Here is a 15,000-nt window from a genome sequence, read left to right on the forward strand (position 1 = left end):
CGTCCAACACTCTAATGCGTCTACCATCTCACAACATTTAGATCCATTTCTAAAAACGGAAAGCTAACGAAATGGACGCCCTTGGTCATAGATTTCTAGATGATGGCAGGGCAGAAGCTAAACAATACCAACAACAGTATGCATGATATTCGAAAATTAACAAGTCTCGACTTACCTTTTCTGATGTTGATATGCAACTACAATCCTTCTCAAGAATCAACTTTCTCTATCTGAAAATATATTCACAAACACACGTATAAGTTTCGCTTACGTGACTATAGTGCGTTTCAAACCTACTAAAGTAACAAACGTTTAAAGACATCTTTTGAAAATAAATTACAATTCGTTATTTACCCAGACGTACAAACATCAATAACAACTACAGCACATACATAAAGGTTGTGTCAAAAGCATTGCAAAAGGGGCTACATCATTTTTATTAACTGGGTCCTCAACCGTCGCTACGCTACCGGTAAAATTATTTGTTAATCATGCACATACCTTCTTTTGATAGTAGACTGTTATATAGTGAAATTCTTGTTAGTTACTTTTATGACAACACTACCTATCTATCTATCTCTCATACACGCACACACATTCCCTCTTTCTCTCTCTCTCTCTCTCCCTCTATCTCTCTCTATATATATATTTATCTATCTCCCTCTCCTCTCTTTCTCTCTCTTTCTCTCTCCCTCTCTCTCTCCCTCTCTCTTTCTCTCTCCCCCTCTCTCTCTCCTTCTTTCTCCCTCACTGAATTTCTCTCTCAGCAACAAAAACGTCATTATAGTGAAAGTCTTTTTTTGAAAAAATACAGAAACACTCAAACACACAGTAATACACACACGCACACACAAACAACAAAACAGATAACTGTCAATGTTTTTATGAAGTTAAAGCATTTTCTCAATTTTTGAAGCTGTGTTGCATTGCTTTAAGACTTGCACTTGAAATTTTCCTTGTTAGCTGCTATATATTTCCTTGTTAGTTGCTATATTGATAACACTACCTATCTATCTATCTTCCACATACACACACACTCCCTCCTTTTCTCTCTCTTTATCTCATTATCTCACTGTATTTCTCCCTCAACAATAACTTTTCTCCTCCCCTATTTTCCTCCCTTCTTTCCTTTCTTTACATATATCTTGTGATGGACAGACAGACGGAGATCAGCATAACACAAGATAGACATAGTACATTGAAATTTCACATGTCGGCAGATTATACTGCTTAACACAGTGTCGATTAGAAGTGGTACAAACTGCAAATCTTCTTGGAAAAAAATTCAGGTGTGCACTGTTATGCCCAATACTTCACAGCCACTTTCACATCCTCTGAATCAACAAATCGTTGTTTCCGAAGATTGTCCTTCAATGGGCCAAATAAGTGGAAATCAGAGGGCGCAAGATCTAACTTTGCGGTCGATGGCATACCACTAACCAGCACTAGTTTTCCCATTGTCTGATTTATTACCAAACATTTTGTTGTCATGGTAAATATGAATCATTTTAAAATTCTTGTTCGGTGTCTTCCTTTTCGTAGCTTCTCTAAGCTTTTTAGGTGTATAAATGTACCACTCGTTGTCTTCTGGCTGTACGCTCGATATCAGCTAGCTGTCCCCTGTACAGCCACGTTCTAGAACACCAATGAGAATGACACCCTTGTCATCCCCAAAACTAGTCCCCATGGCTTTTTGTACTGATCGTTGGTTCTTGAACACTTTAGACCTTGGAGATAATATGTGATGTCATTCCATAGACTGGGCTTTTTTTTTCGAATTATAAAGATACGCCCATATTTCACCTCCTAACACCAACTCGGCCTTAAAAAAAAACACTTTTCTGCAGATCAGAGCAATCTTCTGCCAATCATTCACTCAAATTCAGAGTCATTTATCAATGTATCCACTTTGAAACTTTCAGATGTTCCAAGATTTTCATTATTAGTGTCAATGATTGCAACTGATCATCTCTCACAGCTTAGTTTGTATCTAATGCTGATTTTACCTCCTCTAAAATTCAGTTTTCATCAGTGCGCATTGCTCTTGCCAATGGTGTCATCTCTGTAAAGAACCTGAAGCCTTCTGTGGATACCGAACAACCTGCACCCCTCCATCGTCAAGAACCTAATGAGGGCTCGTCAGCTTGGAACCCATTACACTGTGTAACATGATTTTTATCCTTGGGTAGCAACTGTTATTTCCAATTTGCTTAGCCCCAGAAAGCATGAAAAATGATTAATATTTCCTTCAAACTTTTCTTTTGTTACATTTATTCAAAACCCAAATAATCCTTCTCAACACTATGATGCTCCCCCACTACCCCTGCTCATGATCAGAGATGTACATATTGTGAGCCACTAAAGGATATGCTCGAGTGGTTAAGGTCAAGCAACTGACAAGCAAATCTATCGTATTGAGCAGAATATTTACTATAACGATATTTTTGTTTCAGCAACTCAGTGCTGAATATTTCTGACCAGGTCAGTTTCAAAACACTGATGTCCAGGTTAACGTTTTGAGTTCAAATTCCGCTGAGGTCAACTTTGCTTTTCATCATTTTCGGAGTCAATAAAATAAGTACCAATTAAATAGTGGGACCGATGCAATCGACTAGTTCCTTCCACAAAAATTTCAGGCCCTGTGCCTATAGAGGAAGGCTTACTTTTGTTATTAAAGACAAATTTTATCTGCTAATATTTAGGAGAGTATGGCGGCGAGCTGGCAGAATCGTTAGCACGCAGGGCAAAATGCTTAGCGGCATTTCGTTCGTCTTTACGTTCTGATTCAAATTCCGCCGAGATTGACTTTTACACCCTCCCCACGAAATTGCTAGCCTTGTACCAAAATTTGAAATCAATATTTGGTACAGTAATATTTTTTAGATTTCTTTTCCTTATCCTTGAATTCTTTTAAAAAAATTTCAATTTAAAGTAAAATTAATATTTTCGGTTTAGAATCCGCTTCTCCGTTCAATACTAAATGGAATGCCTCATGAATTATAAATCATAAATAATTAGATGTTTTAAATTAGGGGTATGTGTAGTAGTTATTCTGCTTTAATCTCTTAATTCCTTTAAATCCTTATTGATTTAATACTCTCAACCAGAAATAATCACATCTAATGTATAAAATATAACCCTTAAGCTATCTTTTCTTTCACTTTAATAATAATAGTAGTCAATTTTCCTATCTTACTAAATTTTTTTAAGTTGTAAACCCTTCTCACGAAAACATTTTTTTAATTATATAATTATTTTCGTGCTAATTTTTCATTATTTTCCATTGAACGACGAAGACGACGACGACGACGACAACGTCGTCGACGATGACTACGATGATGATGATGATGACAAGTAATTTTATAACTCGAGAACTCCCACTCATTCATTTATATATTTATATATTTATTCATTTAGTAATCTGTACTTCTTGTATTCAATTACATATACCTACTTTCAATTTACTGCTCAATATTCCATACTGGATAGTGATAAATCTGAGAACCATAACTGACTGAGAACCATAAATAACTATCAGATGATGAAATATAATTTGAGAGAGATGTAGCTGCAATTTCTAGCATGTCGAACGCCCATCTGCGTGTGTTTGAGTATTTATAGAGAGAGAGAGAGAAAGAGAGAGAGACTAGATGGTATATCATAAGTGCGATAGAATTAAAGCATTTCATATTGCATTCAGTTAATAAGACATTGTTTCACTGATTTCATCGTGAAATAAAAGTTGTTGTTTCAGTCCTATTACGTATTGTTATTACGTGTAAAGCGAAAGCTTGTCTAGCTTCTTTATATCAGGAAACTCTAAAATAATTTGCTTGGAGTAGCTTCGGAAGACAAAGTTATGACCCCAGTCTGCTCCAAAAACAATTGCATATGTATTATGTTGCATACTGTGCAATAGTAAACATTGCTTTACATGTTTTCTTACTTTATAGACAATAAAAATGGCTCCTAGGTTATTTTCGGTTTAACAGACATTCGGTAGTTACGGTCATTAATTCATCAAATCGAAAATTCTCTCAATCACTCAGCACATATATCTACATACTTACATACATATAGCCAGACATTTAGATAGGTAGATAGGTAGATAGATAGATAGATAGATAGATAGATAGATAGATAGATAGATAGATAGATAGATAGATACATACATACATACATACATACATACATACATACATACATACATATATATATATATATATATATATATATATATATATATATTATATATATATATATATATATATATATATGGGGGGGAATTCACAAAAACGAAATGACGAAGAGAGGTAGTGTAGACAACAAGCAGATGTATTAGTATAACGCTCGGGAAGTGAAAAAGTCTTTAACGTTTCGAGCCTACGCTCTTTCCCAGAAAGAGACAAGGAGGGAAAATAAAGAATGTGTAGTGGCTAGCGATCTATCATGGCGAATATATATATATTGTCAATCGGTTTACATAGTCGGTCCACTGATCGGCTGAGAAAAACTGGACAGTCGTCTACTATATCACTGTGTAAAAGACCAGTCTAACTAGGAATACAGCCTGAATTTACAATATAGAATGGTGATGAACTATAAACTGCAATTATGTTGAAATTTAGACACAATATTAGCATTTATTGCAAATATACAAATGAGTAACTTGTATTGTTTAATTTATTTTATGGTAATAGATATTTTTTCTTTTGAAAATTAGTATATTAGAGTGATATAGAAGACGGCCGTTCAGTTTTTCTCAGCCGATCAGTGGATCGATTGCGTAAACCGATCAACGAACTAATCTATAATGACAATCGGAAACAGCTGTAAGTCGAACTTACTACAATAAAAGAATATGTAATGACCATTATTTATAACATGTCTTTTTTATACATAACCCTACTGCTACTTTATCACCTCTTGCCTAGTTTATCCTACTTAAACTATAGTTTTCTCTGAGAGTGTGTGTCATTTGCCACCTTGAGTTTCCTTGAATAAATTCCTCAAGCAAAATCGCTATGTCTTTTAGTTTTTTGTGGGGGGTTTTCGCCTGGAGCTAGTGGTGGCTCGTAGATAAAATTAGTAGGGGTGCTGCTTCAGAAAATTTTTAGCCGTTATTTTAATATTGTGTAAAAGGAAACAAACATATAAAAAGAAAATTTTTACATAAACTTGATCGGTTCGCGTTTTAGCCACTGCCGGGTAGTGTGTTTAATTTGTTCACTGAACACCGCCGCAAATTACACCTTGTTTTTCAAAAATTTCTCCTAAATCACAAAATAAGTGGGGTAAATGTGCCCTATTTTTCAAATCCTGGCAGCAACACTGAAGCTGGAATTCTACACTTTATCACATTCAAGAATATAAACACGCACAAAAAGAAACACCCGGCACTGTCGTTCACGCAGTGCTCTCTCTCTCTCTCTCGTGTGAAGCTTCCTATCTCGGACATGTGAGCATGTGCACAACGGCCAAACACCGCGTCGCTGGAACTGTGAAGCGCACATTTTTGTATTTTTGTCATAAATTAGGGGATGGCTACTGACATTAAGCTTAAGGATTATAAAATGTACAAGTATAAAGAAAGAATTAGAGAAAAAAAAAGAACTCATTATATTGAATGTTATCGATAATATCGAGTGGAAATAGGGGGTGCTACAGTTCTGCAGTTCCTATACATGAACCGCCACTACCTGGAACCTACCTACGTTTAAAGGTTCCTTCTGGTGTGCGACACAGGTTAAGATGTTGTCATCACTCTCGCCATTTACGTTGTAGCAATATCTCAATATTTTCAATTGCATTTAGCAAAGAAAGCGTCTACTGGATCTTTGGTCATCATTTATTCAATTATGTACTAGTCGGAGTGGTGTCCTCATCTTGGTTGCTGCTTTCACTGCATTTCCGCAATATACATTCCAACCTGTCTCAAGTGTATTATGATTCACCCTAATGCCTTGCCTGAGATTAAACTCAGAACCTCTAGGCGACTGTACAGCATTAACTAGCACCTTTATTCATTGCGCTATGCCCGAAGACAGTGTCAGGCTTATAAACCGAAACTGATATCTTATGTCGGCTCTGTACCGACATTTGGTCTCCTCCATAACTGAAGATACAAATGAGGTGGTAACACCGAGTCCTGTGTTGTTTCAGTATACAAGTCCCTTTGAGAAATTTCTCCGAGACAAAATATTAAAGCTAGCGTCGTTCACGTTTGTATATACATTCAAAATATTAGATGCAACGTGATATTATGATGTAACTCATACTTTTAGTATATAACTAGGAATTCTCTCCAATGAATTTTGTCTTGCTTTTCTATAACACTGAATGAATACAATATTGAACAAAACATGTTCTTATTTTCTGTTCTGACACTGTAATTATTGGGGACGATAGGCCGGCAGCAACACAAATAGAAGTCTTTCTGTAGTAAATATTATTGAACATAGATACAAAATAATCATAAGCTACTTTTCCCGTAGCTTTGGCGTGTCTCGTTCTTCTTAACTCATTCTCTCTCTCTCTCTCTCTCTCTCTCTCTCTCTCTCTCTTCTCTCTCTTCTCTCCTTCTCTCTCTCTCTCTCTCTCTCTCTCTCTCTCTATCTCTATCTTCTCTCACCTCTCTCTCTCTCTCTCTCTCTCTCTCTCTCTATCTCTATCTTTCTCTCACCTTCTCTCTCTCTCTCTCTCTCTCTATTTCTGCTTGTGTACGCGTGTGCGTGTGATTATATCACTGTTACCTGGTTATCTCTTTCTCTCTCACACTCACACAGCAATATACACATGCATACATATACATACTACAACACATACATACATACATACATACATACTACATGCATACATACATACATATACATACATACATACATACATGCATACATGCATACATACATACATACATACATACATACATACATACATACATACATACATACATACATACATACATACATATATATATATATATATGCCAGTCTTAGAAAAACATAGCGGTCGGAACTCTCTTCTTGAAACAAGATAATATCCCACAATGCATTTCAGTACCGATGCTGATTCCAACATTTGGGATATTTGACTGCTCTGTAGAGGAAATCCACTCCACAGACGTTAAAATTTGCATGATACTGACATCAAGTGAAAATCTCTACAGAAATAGTGACATCGACAGGCTCTAAGAAAAGATGGAGGCAGAGGCATGCTATCAGTGCAGACAGTCTTCGAATGTCGTATAGTCTCCTTCAGACAACACCTCCTAAACAACTGCAACAAAAAGGAATACATTAACTTAGTGCTATAATGTGAAGAGAACAATACCCTACGTGTCGGCAGCGAGCTCCATAGAAAGCACTCTCTTCCTGATGACCTCTCATGCAACCCCACAGCAGCTAAACTAACATACTGCAAAGAAAGCCAGGATGTGAAACGCTCAACATACCAAAAAGCTATGCCCGGGTATGTTTCCCGAAGACTTGGAAACATAGTAATATCGATATGAAATACAGCCGCTCTTGGACATTACATCACGCTAACCTCTTGGCCACGCGCCTTCACCTCGTGTGTGTGTGTGTGTGCGCGCGCGTGTAATAAGAATAATAAGGAGTAAAAGGGGTTAATAAATCCAGGTAGATATCTATAAAACAGTCATTGTTGAACGAATTTGGTTAACTATAGCTAAAATCCAGATATCATTAAATACATACATACGCGTGTGTGTGTTTGTGTGTGTGTGTGTGTGTGTGTGTGTGTGTGTGTGTTGTGTGTGTGTGTGTGTGTGTGTGTGCGTGTGTAATAAGAATAATAAGAAGTAAAAGGGGGTTAATAAATCCAGGTAGATATCTATAAAACAGTCATTGTTGAACGAATTTGGTTAACTATAGCTAAAAACCAGATATCATTAAATACATACATACGTGTGTGTGTGTGTGTGTGTGTGTGTATGCATGTGTATATGTGTGTGCGTATGTGTGTGTGTGTGTGTGTGTGTGTGTGTGTGTGTGTGTGTGTGTGTGTGTGGTGTGTGTGTGTGTGATATACATAGGTCTCTCCAAGACCTATGTTGCAGCGTTACTATACAAGACATTATTATTGTGTGTTGAAATTACAGCCCCTCAAAAATTTTATAAACCATTAATCGTCCAGTGTGATCTTGGCACAGTGTTTAAGAGTGTTGACATGAAATGAAGCGTTCATCATTCTAATTCGACTTGGGAAAGAGAATTGTGAGGATATACAGGATACCGAATGTTGAACAGAAACTGAGCACTAAAAATCAAGATAACTTTATTTCTATGGTAGGTATAAGGCCTAAAATTCTAATGGAGGTGGAATCTACATGAGTAATAATGCAACATTCCCTGTACATATTGCCAACATGGTAACATTGTGCAGGCGAGTAGCTGGGTGGATTCTTCTATCAGTCAGAACCAAAGATAAGGATACCTTGCTACTCCTAATTACATTCCCCAACAGTGGTCGCTGCAGGGCATCAAACTGGTGGCGGAACTTTAGTCAGTCCAGCACCACTACACAAAAAAGATTGACTCGGTGAAACAGATCAGCTACAAGGAGAGGCTACAAGAACTGAAACTCTACTCACTGGAGATAAGGCGAGAACGATGTGCAGTGATATTCGTATGGAAGATCCTGGAAGGTCTACCCGCCAACTTTGGGATTAAAGATTATACCAACCACCGAACTAGACGGCACTGCATAATACAAAAGATTCCGTCTTTTTCATCTCGGAGTAGGAGCCAGTACTGCAACAGCTTGGGTTTCAGGGGACCACAACTGTTTAAACAACCTCAGAGATTTTCGAGGTGAAGATGAGGAGACCATCAAAAAGCAATTGCACCTATTTTCATCTGAAATCCCAGATGAAACCACATCGCGGCAGGAGACACAAAGAAGAGCAGCTCTTCCCACGCGTTTCATCACCAAAAATAGTACAAAAGGGAAACCCCAAAACACTGAAAGGCGGTGCTCCAACATGGCCCTAGTCTTTAGCTGAAACTAGTAAAGGATAAAAGATAGTGTTAGTCGATTGCATCGACTCCATTGCTCAAGTGGTACTTATTTTACTGACCCTGAAAGGATGAAAGGCGAAGCCAACCACGGTGAAACTTGAACTCAGAACGTAAAGGCCCGAAGAAATACTGCTAAGCACTTTTACGACTTACAATGATTCTTATAGCTCGAAGTGTATCTAAAAACGCACCAATGCTTCTGGCAGCTCGAAATATAGCTAAACTCCTTGTCTGTATGCGGATCTTTTTAGAAATACGCGCGCGCGCATGTATGTGTGTGTGTGTGTGTGTGTGTGTGTGTGAACGCGCATACGTCTGTATTGTATAAGTATTGTTGTATTTTGGAAACAACCTTTCGATAAAGCAACATTGGTTGTTGAAATCCTGTCTTTGTGAACTTTGACTTTCTTACTTTGTGGTAAGTTAAATAAGCACCATTCAAGTACTGGTGTCGGTTTAATCGACTGTACCCTCTTCAAAACCATTTCGTCTTCTACTGATGTTAGAAACTAGTATTATGTTATTTTTATTCAATGTTTTAGCCTTTTCTGTCGCTGTATGGTTGCGTTTGTTTCACAGACCACTTATTACAGCAAAGTCAATTTGGCACTACACGCACAAACGCGCGCGGGCGCCCACACACACATACATATACACACACACACTCACACACACTCAAACACACACACTCACACACAAACTCAAACGCGCGCATGCACACACACGCGTGTGTGTATATATATATTATATACGCATGTAGATAGATAGATAGATAGATAGATAGATAGATAGATAGATAGATAGATAGATAGATAGATAGATAGATAGATAGATAGATAGATAGATAGATAGATAGATATGTATGTATGTAATAATAGAAATGGTAAGACAACAAAAGAATGAAAGAGACCTCAATATCATGTAAATAGAGGAATTTATCTGTAAATGTAATATGTGACAATTATTCAGTAGCCATGATAAAACTCCGACTTTCGAATGTCGTGGTGGAAATCCACGCCGCCATCTCTTCAGTTATCCCTGTAATATGTGAAGAGATGCCGGCGTGGATTTCCACCCCGAAATCCGAAACTCGGAGTTTTATCATGGCTACCGAATAATTGTCATATATTACAATTACAGATATATATATATGTATATTTGGAGAAAGAAATGTTCTCAAAGAGTTAAGATTGAGAAAAAAAACCTTTTTAGAAAGTCGAAATACACTAACTTTTGGGAAGAGATTTCACAAATTGTGTGTAGGCTTTGCTTTTATAGATGTGCAATTGCTTTCAGTTCTTGACGTTTTCAAGATTAGTGTCTTTCATATTATAACTGTATCAAGGAATTTCCAAAACATTCTTGCGTTCTTGTCCCACTTTGTAATTTATATTTTATATTTTATATTTGATTTATATATATAAATATATATATATATATATATATTGTTATATCGTTATATTTGGGGATTTCATATTTTTGCCAATCAACGCGCTCTATACTTGGTCTTCACTTTAGCTTTATTCTCATTTTTATTTTAGTCTGAAATATTCTGTCACACTTCCTGTTACCTCTTCAGAGACTCTACATCCCACTTCGTCGATCTTGTTCTGCTTAATCCATTCTCTATTTATAGTCATGGCCAGAATGGATGACTTACTACATGTTTTAACTTTATAAATAAGAGATCGAATATTTCCTATGAAAATACTTTTTAATCAGTAAGAAATTAACATCTTTCCGAAATTCTGATTTAATATTATAAGAAATGAACATCAGATGGTCCTTACAGAATCAGTATTTCATATGTAGTCCTTTGTTGTGAATCACGGCGTCAATTCTTTGGGGGTATTGATGAGCACAATTTTTTGCAAAAACCAGGTATTATCAAATTTCTTTGATGGCATTTTTCAATTCCGATAGTGACGTTGGATTACGAGCGGTTACTTTCGGTTTCAGAATAACCCAACAATGCTCTAATGGGTTGAGATCGGGGAGTTTCCTAGCCACGGACCCAAGATCTCATACCCATAATTGTTCAGCCACTACTTTACTGATCTTGTCTGATAGCATGGAGTCCTATCATGCTGGAAGTGTGTGCACTGCTTGAGCTCCGTAAATGGTGGGACTTTCGTTTGCAGAATTTCAAAGTAATGAGTTACCTTGATAGTTGCACATGAACAACAATCCACATCTTCCATCAGCACAAATAGCTCCCCACACCATAACTTTTGGAGCATTTTTAACACTTGGCATAACGTAGCGAGAATTATCCCTTCGCTTAGGTCTTCTCACATGTCTGCAAAAGGCATAAAATTGTGACACCTGCGTTTCATCCGAAAAACATAATTCGTTTCCATTGTTTCACTGACCAATTTCTATACTTTTGGCAAAATACCAAACGATCAGCAATATTTTTCGAGGTTAGACTTGGTTTCCTTGAAGATTTGTAGAACTTAAGGCTGGCATCAAATAATTTGCACGAACTGTCATTTGGCTAGGAACTTTGTCTTTTGGCGGTAGACCAGCTTGAATAGCTTCAGAAGACTTTCTGAGTGACATTTTGGCGGCTGGAATGATAGCATCGTCCACTCGCATGATGGTGGGTTTTGGGTGACCCGTAGGTTTAGCAAATCCATATTTTCCAGTAGATTTCGAGTTTTCATTGACTTTGAAACAATTCTCTGTGCCAATTTCAATCTTTCACCAACATGTCGAGTGCTGTATCCTTCTTCGTATAGAATATTTATCTGAGTATGACTTCCCGGCAAAATTCTTCGAGCAGGCATTCTTTACAACGACAGGAAAATGATTAAGAAGAATGAGTTGTCATACGATATTTTAGTGACAGCTTATCAGAGATTGGATCAGTTAATCAGAGCACATCATCCAGTGAGGGTTCAGTAATCATGCAGAAAACACGTTAACACTGAGAGAAGAGAAAACAAATTTGAACAATCGACTAGTGATTATAAATAGCATCATTGTGATGAATTCTTCTTTATAAGTCAGTGAGTCATCCATTCTGACCAGATATATATATATGTATATATGCATACATGAGCAGTCAGGAAGAGAGTCTAAGACAATGTTGTGCAATCTGGGAAACAAAACAATGCTGTGCATGTAATAATAGTTCGTTCTAACACTTTTGGTATTGAAAACCTTGCCACAATTATGCATTTGACAAGTATAAATATACATTGTTTTGTGTGTTTGAGTGTGTGTGTGTGTGTGTGTGTGTGTGTCTGTGTGTGTGTGTGTGTGTGTGTGTGTGTGTGTGTGTGTGTGTGTGTGTGTGTGTGTGTGTGTGTGTGTGTGTGTGTGTGTGTGTGTGTGTGTGTGTGTGTGTGTGTGTGTGTGTGTGTGTGTGTGTGTGTGTTTTCATCTTTAATAAGCAGCATTTGAAAATTTGCAGAAAGTGAACAACTAGAGCTTTGAAATATAAACAAAATATATGTATAACGCTTAAAAGCAAACGAAATAGATTTTTAATCTCACGATATAAATATATATATATATATATATATATATATATATATATATATATATATATACGTACGTACATACATACATACATACATACATACATACATTACATACATACATACATACATACATACATACATACATCAATGTTAGTTAACTGTTAGTTTATTTATAAAATCCTCTTAAAAATCAAAATGCATATTTTTTATAAATTTAATAATTTTGGGGCAGAATATGAATCTCTAATGTTCAAAGTATATAAATCCAAAACCGTTTCGACAAAACACGTAACAGAAATGCTTGAGTAAGGATTAAGAAAATCCCTGCTAAAGAGGATAATTGCATTCTTCTTTAGCAAGATAATTTCTGCAGAAAATAATAACTTTATCACTGTTGCAGTTATTTTTAATTTATATGTTGCACGCATTGTAATACAAAAAAGAATAATTAACTGGATATATGTTTGTGTATGTATGTGAACAGGAGAGAGAGAAAAGTGAAGGAAACGGGAAAGCTATATGGACAAAATTAGCTTTTGAAAGCTAATGTGTCGAAATTTATTAATGAAGTTGCTAGACAAATAAAAAAGCAAGCTATGTTCTTTTCTACTCTAGGCACAAGGCCCAGAATTTCGGGGGAGGGGAGGCCAGTCGATTAGATCGACCACAGTATGCAACTGGTACTTAATTTATCGACCCTGTAAGGACGAAAGGCGGAATTTGAACTCAGAACGTAAAGACAGGCGAAATACCGATTTCAACATAGAAGGTACGTGCATAATATCGGGGAACTAAAATTATAAAAAGGAGGCATAAAGAAAGAAGCAAAATTAGAAGAAACGAATGAATCATGAAAAAGATAATATAATGAGGCGGTTGCCCACTCGACCCCCGAAGTCGAGTGGTTACATTGAAACCGTTTTACCGTTCAATCACACCTATCTAAAATTCAGCAGTTCAATACCGTAGTCATGTTTTAGTTCGATATAACAGGTCTGTTTTGGCAATTGCTCTCTTTCCACGATCATCGTCCACAACTCAGTACCCTTATCAACATTTTTATTTACTATCTCCATTTGTGCCTTATTTAACAATGGGCATATAATAGGATCACCATCTACATCGAAGAATTCCACTTCGACCACATCCTTCCACTCGCTCACCAGGTTTACAACTTCATCCTCCGCGTCCGCATACAAAACGCAAGCAAAACAAACAAGGGGAGAGGGAGCCATATCTACATCATGTGTGTTTGCATTTCTTTTCTGTTTTGTTGTTGGAGGGGAATGGGTAGGTTTGGTGTTTACATGGGAAGAGTGTGGTGAAAAGGGAGAGGGAGGGCACTAGGTGGGTTGGGGTTCACGAGTACTTACTTTCTTTTTCTTTTTTTTTCTTTTCCCAGCTATTTCCCATTCCCTATCTTCTAATACAGGAGTTTTTCTTTCTACTTCTTCTATCCTCTCCTGTGGTGGTGGCTGTAGCCCTTCTACCATTTTGGGTGGTGGACGGCTGTTCACTCTTATGTGGCCTTTCCGGCCACATTTAAAGCAGCGAGGAATCCGGTCCTCCACCCACACTTTCAGGATCAAATCCCCAATCCACAGGTTCTCGGGAAGCACTTCGAGGACCTCCACCTCAGCTTGGACGGTAATTTCGATGATTTGTCCCTTCCATGTTGCTTCTTCCATCACTTCCGTTTGAATTACCTTCACCTCTTTTTCTCTTTCAATAAAGAGAGCCGCCACCACCCAAGCCGCATCGATTTCAGGGGGAATCCCATCCACTTTGAATTTGGCAATTCTCTTGCCCATGTAAGACGGCAAGAGGACTACCTTTTCCGTTTTTAAGACTTTGGCAGCGTGGGCTATCGCTCTTTCCTCTGTTTTATAATGAACAATAATCGTCCCGAACTTGCTACCTCTGGCCAAATAGGTAATATCGGGCCAGACTGTCATCAGCGCCTTGTCTATCTCTTTTCCCTAAATGTGGTCGACTCTCTTTTTCTCAACTGAGTAAACTTTGTAAGTTACCATCTTCTTTTGGATTTCCTCCATCCTTGTCTGCGGTGGGGACAACATCACGTCGTTCCCCACCTTTACAGCCATTCTACTGTCTCTTTCCATATTTGCCAGGTTTATTTTCTTCATTCTCATCTCGATTGCCTCTGCAAAACTTTTCTTTTCCAGACATGCGTCCAACATCTTTACTGTCTTAATCAGTTCTTCCTCCGAAGCGGACAACTCAGTTTCGCTTAGGTCCGAATATACACGACTTCCACCTGCCATCTCTCAGTACTGCCGAGAGACAGCACAACAACTCAAAAACCGCTGCAAACGCAGCACAAAGAACTACAGACCAAACAAACAAGCTCGTACAACTCACAGAGATGATATATCTATATTTCTTTACTACCCACAAGGGGCTAAACACAGAAGAGACAAACAAGGACAGACAAACGGTTCAAGCCTACGCTT

The 15,000-nt window shown here is 37.4% G+C and overlaps 1 long non-coding RNA gene across 1 annotated transcript in view; it reads right to left on the reverse strand.

Moving 5' to 3' along the window:
- The window catches only part of LOC118762105, a 127,966-nt gene that overhangs the window by 16,554 nt on the left and 96,412 nt on the right, over nt 1-15,000 (reverse strand). The window contains exon 2 of the long non-coding RNA XR_004997884.1: nt 176-230. This is a non-coding gene — a long non-coding RNA (uncharacterized LOC118762105). The remainder of the gene's footprint in view (nt 1-175; nt 231-15,000) is intronic.

This window comes from Octopus sinensis, linkage group LG2 (genome assembly GCF_006345805.1).
Source record: "Octopus sinensis linkage group LG2, ASM634580v1, whole genome shotgun sequence".
NCBI lineage: Eukaryota > Metazoa > Mollusca > Cephalopoda > Octopoda > Octopodidae > Octopus > Octopus sinensis.